Raw genomic sequence first — 8,195 nt, forward strand, 5'->3', positions numbered from 1 at the left:
TCAAAAAGAAGATTGGGAGGATCAGTCTTTATTGGCAGACAACATAGTCTTTAACAGCATAATCATCTAGAAAATCTGTAGATATCTATAAAATAGCTACTAGAACTAATAAATGAATTTAACAAGATTGGAGAATATTAGATGAATATAAAGAAATAATTTAAAAATGAAATTATTATTTTTTAGAGATTTATTTATTTATTTTAGAGATAGAGTTGGGGAGAGGGGCAGGGGAAGAGGGAGAGAGAAAACCTCAAGCACACTCCCTGCTGAGTGTGGAGCCTGACATGGAGCTTGATCATGACTGAGCTGAAATCAAAAGCTGGACTCAACTGAGTGAGCCACCCAGGCACCCCTAGAAAATGAAATTATTAAAATGATATAACTTATAGTAGCATAAAATGATATGATATATTATGCAAAAATCTGACAAGACATAAAAGATCTGTACAGTGCAAACTATAACATGGTGCTGAGAAAAATTAAAGAAAACCTAAATGAAGAGATATACCAAATTCATGAGTCGAAGACGTAATATTTCTATACGTCAATTCTCCTAAAATAGTTGTGTGCACAGAACTTTGCCATCCTATGTATGTTCAACTAAAAAACACACTACAAGTTATTTTGGGGACAAAAAGCTATAAAAAAAAATAAATAAGACGGCAACTGCTTTAGTTATGCAGTGTAACTACAGTCCCAACTTGAGGAATCCACACTGGCAAAGGAGTTCTGGCTCAATTAATATTCCAACAGTTAATTGTATAGAAATTGATAAGCTAATACTAAAGGACACATGGAAATGTAACATGTAAAAATTAGCTTAAAGTGCTCATAGAAATGAATATAAAACCTTAACTTATGAAACTTAGAATGAAATATAGGAGAAAACTTTTTGTCACCGTAGATTAGGCAGCAATTTTTTAGACATAATTCCAAAAGCACCATCCATTAAAAAATCACATTGATAAAATGAACTTCATCAAAATTGCAACGTTGTGCTCTTCAAAAGATGCTTTTAAGAAAATTATAAGACAATTGGCAAACTACGAGAAAATATTTGCAAATCACGTATCTATTAAAGGGCTGCTGTCTAGAATATATAATACAACTCTCAAAGTTGAATGATAAGTAAACAAGCTAATTGTAAAAAATGGCAAAATATCTAAAGAGAAAATTCACCAGAAAGAATATACAGATGATAAAGTAGAAGATGAAAAGAGGTACAACAGCACACACAGAATAATGCACTTCAGAACCCCAATGAAACGCTACTACAAAACTACTGGAATGTTTGTAATAAAATTATTTATCATACCAAGTGTTGTGTGCATGCGGAGCACTCTCATATGCTTCTCATAGGAATACAAAATGCTATGAATATGAATGTTCATGTCACTATTTTTGATAGCTAAAACTGGAAGTACCACAATTGTCCATCAAGTGGTGAATGAATAAACAAATTCTGGTTATATCCATATGATGAAATACTGTTCAGTTATAAAACAGAGTGAAACACTGATATACACAACGACATGGATAAATCTCAAAATAATTATGCTGAATAAAAGAAGCCAAACAATATAGAGAACATACATATGATATCCTTTTACATAAAATTTGATAAGTTATAAACTAACCTACAGTTGCAAAAAAGCGTATCTCTGTTTATCTGGGAATGGTATGGGACAGAGTGGACTAAGGGAGAGATGACTAAGGTCTTAATAATACTTTGGATGATTATCTTTATCTTTATTTTGATGATGGTTTCATGGGTCTATGCATGTGTCAAATCTCATCAAATTGTACCTTACTAAGTGTAGTTTATTTTAGGTCAATTATGCCTTACTAAAGCTATAAAATCTTAAAAAAAATAAAATATTGGTGTCATTGAAGCAATATGCTATGAGGAAAATTATGATTTTTCTGGATATAAATTAAAATAAATATGATATAATGATATATAATTATATCAAAAGCAACAAATAAGTTCAATGTTAGCATTTATATTTTAATATTTTATACTTACTGAATTTTTAAGCATCAGAATTAAATGGCTAAATTTAATAAATTTTTATTCAAAACCAAATGTTTAACTTGACTAAATAAATTTATTAATTTATTTTAGTAATTTGGCGCTACATGGCCACATCCAAAACTAAAAAGACATTTAGAAAAATATTTTAACATATTTAATAATTCATTAATTAAATCATTTGTTAAGCTACATATCATGTAATTCAGTATACACAGAAAAAGTTTACAGAGTATACAAAGAAATTAAGACTTTCTGAATTCTATTCCCAATGAACATATGATCTATTTATGAAATAGTCATTTACACTCATAATAGATATTTCAACTGAATAAAACAAAATATTTGTAATAATATACTTCAAATGAAGGAGAGATATATTTTTGGTTGAGATACTCCGGAACAGATTTATAGTCTAGGAGAAGAATGAACCCAGTTCAGATCATCTGTAGAGTTTGAATAAGCTAATGGGGAAAGTGAGTAAAATGCCATTGCTCTTTTTGGAAAGAAAAATAATTCATAGATATGAATTACATCATAACTTACATGGCTTCCTTTTCTATTACTCAATAAAATATAAATCCCATTGACATTTAGTAAAATATTAAAAATAGTTCTAATAAATCATATAAGGAAACATTAAATCTTATAAAAATGGTTGAAACAAAGGCAAGAATTCAACATACGATTAAATCTATTAGGATGTATTTATATAAATGCTTTCATCCAAGAAACATCTTGAACATATTCTATTCTATTCTATTCTATTCTATTCTATTCTATTCTATTCTATTCTATCCTATTCTATTCTATTTGCTGAGTACTTTAGAGACACTAGAATATCTTCAGGGATGTAAGAATATAGACAGCTAAAGATTCAATTATAAGATAATATGCTGAGGTTTGAAGTATGCTGAGGTTTATGCAATGTGCTAGAGGATCATATTTTTTTCTAGACATGTTTTCTTTTAAGTTCAAGTGATTGAATATGTACCCAGAAATAAAAGCACTCAGGTGAATGGCTTGAGGGACAGGATACCGGAATACAACATTCACTGAGAATAGGCAGTTAAAAAAAAAAGGTGGAGGAGAATTTGAAGACCAAAGATAAAGAATTCAGTAGGGCTGGTCCAGTTGGTTTCAGGAATCTTGGGTCTGTAGGCATATCAAGCCACATGGTAGAGTGGTACAGAGTCAAAGAGAGCCATAAAGTCAAGAGTCGTCGACTTAGATGTTAAGTGAAATCAGGAGACAGTATGTGTTTGTTCAGTAAGATCTGTTAGACAAAGAACAGAAGAGCATGTAAAGCAAAACAAATGAGCAATAGAAAAAAGAGAGAGCCAAGCCAAGAAACAGACTCTTATCTATTAAAAACAGAGTCATGGTGACCAGAGGGGAAGTGGGTTGGGGGATGGGTGAAATAGGTGTTGGGGATCAAGGAGTGGACTTGTGATGAGCACTGGGTGATGGATGGAACTGTTGAATCACTGTATTTTATACCTGAAACTACTAGAACACTGTGCATTAACTATTGAATTAAAATAAAATTTAAACTAAAAAAAAAAAAAACGGAGAGAAACATTTAGATGGAGCTTAACAAGTAGAGATGGCAATAGAGACAGAATATGGGCGACTAGAGAGGTAGGAGGGACTGTGAGTCTTCCACTACCCTATACAGCTACCAATTTTTTATATATAAAAGTATGCTACATATACTTTTCAAAGTCAAAAAAATCTAAACACTTTAACTAATGTATTTGTATTTATAGAAAAACTAGCTTCCATGGATATATTTATGACACTTGATGAGTATTTGCAGAAATATGGCGTTTTAGTAGAAAGTAAAACTTATATATTAAACTAAGTTTTGTAATCATATTTGTTTTCCACATGATCCTAAATGTAAAATGTATTTTTCCAAAGGGAAAAATAAGAAAGATTTTCAAAATAAGATAAGCAATACTAATTCAACCCAGAATTTCTTGAACTAATTGCAATATTTATGATCTTTGAGCAAGTCACAATTCACTCAGGTCTTTTGAGAGAGATAACTAATATTACATTTGATTTTTATAGTTCTTGATATCTTGAATTCTGGTTGCAGTACTGCAGATTTTATTTGGAAATATACTCCATTGACTTAAATAAGAAGCTGGTTTTTGAAACAGGGCTGAATTACCCTCCACCCTCCACATACTTATTTTGTCCAGCAGGGATTTTAAAAAGGATGTTCACATGATAATTATTATCTGCTTCCTCTTGGCAGGTGCCCTATTTCAAAAACATAGAGTTTGTGATGTCCCATGTGACATATTTTGTGTTTTTTATTGATGAATAAAAGGGAAAGACTAAACTGATTTAAATTAAGTTTAGGGAAATGATGCTTCAAAGTTTAAGTACTTATATGCCAAGTTTCAGAGAAAAGCAAATAAAAACAGCCAAGTTATAAATCATTCAAGAAGGGGGATTTATGATGGAAACAAGCCAGGTTTAACTATAGCTTCTCTGCTGGGTTCTGCTCTACAGAACGGTTATAATAAATCGTGCAATGAATGAATAGAAAATAGAATTCTTTTAACTTCCTAAGGATAAGCTCCTGAGACTTACTTCTCTCTGACTCTGTGTACTTATGCATGCATATCTCTTTTATTATTACAGATATTTTACACTGCATGGACTGTATCATACCATATTTCAGAAAACAAATTAGCTGCATATGATCAGATGGATATTCATGCTCTATATTTTATTTTAATGTGGTACATTATGTATTTGTGCATACAGTGCCAGGGTTTCAGCACACCTTGCTGTAGGAAAACCACCATCTTTGAAGGAGCTATGGAGAACACGTTTCATATAGCTGAAAATGTCATTTGCAATTTTATAAATGGCCGGAATATTATTTAAAGTCTATTTTTATTTTTATTTTTTAAGATTTTATTTATTTGAGAGAGAGAGAATGAGAGAGAGCACATGAGAGGGGGGAGGGGCAGAGGGAGAAGCAGACTCCCTGTCGAGCAGGGAGCCCGATGTGGGACTTGATCCCGGGACTCCAGGATCATGACCTGAGCCGAAGGCAGTCGCCTAACCAACTGAGCTACCCAGGTGCCCTTTTTTTTTTTTTTTTAAAGATTTTATTTATTTATTTGAGAGAGAGAGAATGAGAGACAGAGAGCATGAGAGGGAGGAGGGTCAGAGGGAGAAGCAGACTCCCTGCCGAGCAGGGAGCCAGACGCGGGACTCGATCCCGGGACTCCAGGATCATGACCTGAGCCGAAGGCAGTCGCTTAACCAACTGAGCCACCCAGGCACCCGTAAAGTCTATTTTTAAAATTACAAGGTTTAGTTTTAGGCTTATGGAAAATATTCTCCCTCTCTTATCATTGTTGCTCAATTCATCTTATGAAATCAGGGACAGGCCTGTACATTTTTTTTTTTCACCTCCGTTTACGTTTATCAAAAGCTTGTGAGTTTTAAGGAAAAAAAAATAAAAAGAAGTGGTAAAAGAGAGAGCAGGTAGGAAACAAGGTGAAAGAGCAGAGGCGAAATAAGAAGGGCATACATGGGCAAAGAGAAGACAATACATAGGAAGAAATATGAGGAAAAAATACCACAATAAATTGTCTTTCAAATATAGGACTACTGGTATTTAATCTCCTGGATAATTTGTGTACGTTTGCTGCCTAAGAAACTGAAACAGATATAAAGAGTTTCAGAGAAGAAAGACCGGAGAATAATTAAAAGGAAATGCCACATGATTTTTTTTATTTCAGTGTGACTGTGAGATTTAGCAAAGTTCATAATGTAGGTGGAGGGAGAAAGAGGTACACCCTGCACTAAGCTGTTATTTTAGGTTCACTGAAACCATTTGACTTAGTTCATTGGCAATTATGTATTCTTGAATGGGCAATTGGATTTTATATACAACTGACAGCCCACATAATTAGAAAAGACTACCTCCAATCTTTCAAGGTGATTAAGTTTATAAACAACATCAAAGCTTTGTTTTCTTTAATGATGTTTATAGGAAATAAAAGAAAATGAAATGGTCATGGTAATTGTAAGGTGCTACTTCACACAGGAGGACTTAGCTTTTGACCTGCTGTCAGGAGAATGTACAGCAGATGAAGTGGAAAAAAAATAGACTAACAAACAGGAAACGAGGGTTTTCATCTTGGTGTTGCCACTAATTAGCTGTCTAACCAAAAACATCAGTGTCTCTGAATTTGAATTTGCTCATCTGTAAAATGAGGCAGTTGTTGATCTCCAAAGCCCTTTCCAGTGCTAAAAATCTATATATATTGCATTCTCTTTTCTAGCAGCACAGATAGATTTATGCTGCCCTATCCATGTGCATTTTTTTCCGATCTTTTGAGTAATGTTATACTCCAGTAACCTTGACTGACAATGTTTATAGGTATAGTCCAAGGGACAGAGAGACTCAAAGTGATTCGTTCAAGAACCAAAACCCCCACCACTGCCAATTAGCAAAGGCTCCAATCAATGAAGTCCCCTGGTGACACTGTGATGCCAATAATTCCTTGGGGATGTTTCCATGAATGTCTATTTGACTAAGAATGAACTGCATACACAGTGAAATAATCAATTAGAATTTCAATAACAATTGGAGAAGATATACTCTCTTGAGAGCAAAATTACAGCTTATATTTCTTCTTCAACTGTATCTTTATGATACAGATAGAAAAGTTGGAGAAAGATCAGTGAATTAAGGACATTATAAATCAGCACCCATGAAGTTAAGAGTACTTCTGTGAGCTAAAGTAGCATGCATAAAGATACTTAGATTTTAATAGCCCAATCTAAAAACATCAGTTGAGAGAGAGAGGGAAAATATTTATGTATATATAAAATATTTTATATACAATTAGATTACATACATACATACATAGAGTGGAGACATACTATACATAGAGTGTATACATACATACATAGAGTGGAGACAACTATAATTGTCATAAATATTGCATTGACTTGTGATCCTAAGCTTTTGTTTCAGTCTCATCTCAAAATCACTGGTATTTCTGTGCCATGATATCTTGTGGAAATATCGATATATTGTAGTTAAATCTTAATAAATGTGTTCAATTTGTGGTGCCTTTAACAATCTGAGAACAAAATGATGAGTGACAAATGTACTTTTCAATAACACCTCTGAAATATGATATAAATAATAAAGTTTTGCTCTCTATTAACCAATTTATCTAAGGCACGTCGTTTAGGAGAACAAGGTCATAATATGAAACCAATGTGAACTTTATTCTGTTATGTAGTTAAAACTTTATTACTGGTGTTTTCAAAAGCTCTTTTTCAAAGACTTTCTTCTGTCTAAAAAAAGACATTATGAGAGAATGCCGATAAATCAATATAAACCTTCATGTCATTTATCAAGAATGATAGGCTAATAATGGGTCAGTACTGACACAGAATTCAAATTTATAAAATATAAAAGACTAGCAGGCCATATGGTCCAGCCTATTGTCTGTGGCCTAACCGAAGCAAATTGTTTTTCCCTTTTCTCTCAATTTCTTTTCTCTATGTCTCCTAAGGTCTCTGCTATATAACTTAAAACATTTACTACTCTTAAATACAATTTGACTTGAAAAATACTGATCTAACCCAATCCTATTTCAGATGAATTCACTGAGTTCTAGAGAGTTGAAGTGACTTTCTAGATTCGAATAACTCATTAAGAGCAGAATTGGCACCTAGGTCTCCTGACTTCAAATGTAGCAATTATCTTTTAGTCTTCAGACATTTATCTTTTAGGCTTGTTCAGGATAAAATCAAGACCAATTATTTTTAATGTGGCTTTCTTATGGTATTCAAAATCCTGAGTTTATATAGGAAGTTAGAACCAATATAATTTTTATGGAAATTAGATTCTTTCCCAGAAGATGTAATTAATCAAGTGAGAAAAGAGAAAACAGATTTTCAGCAATTAGAAGCAGATCCAATAATTTAGGAATCTTCACTGGACAGATGTGGAGGAAGCACTAAATGGCAGGTACAGATGTTGCTATCCATCTGAACCCATGTGCACAATGTAGCATCTTGACTCAGGATCACCTGAGAAAAGAGTCTCCATATAATTACCTGCCCAAACTTCCAAGAGAATGCCCTCAGGAATTTTTAAGTAGGG

This window comes from Mirounga angustirostris, unplaced genomic scaffold, assembly GCF_029215605.1.
Source record: "Mirounga angustirostris isolate CCGP_5_RB_7025 unplaced genomic scaffold, mMirAng1.0.hap1 SCAF_8, whole genome shotgun sequence".
NCBI classification, from domain to species: domain Eukaryota; kingdom Metazoa; phylum Chordata; class Mammalia; order Carnivora; family Phocidae; genus Mirounga; species Mirounga angustirostris.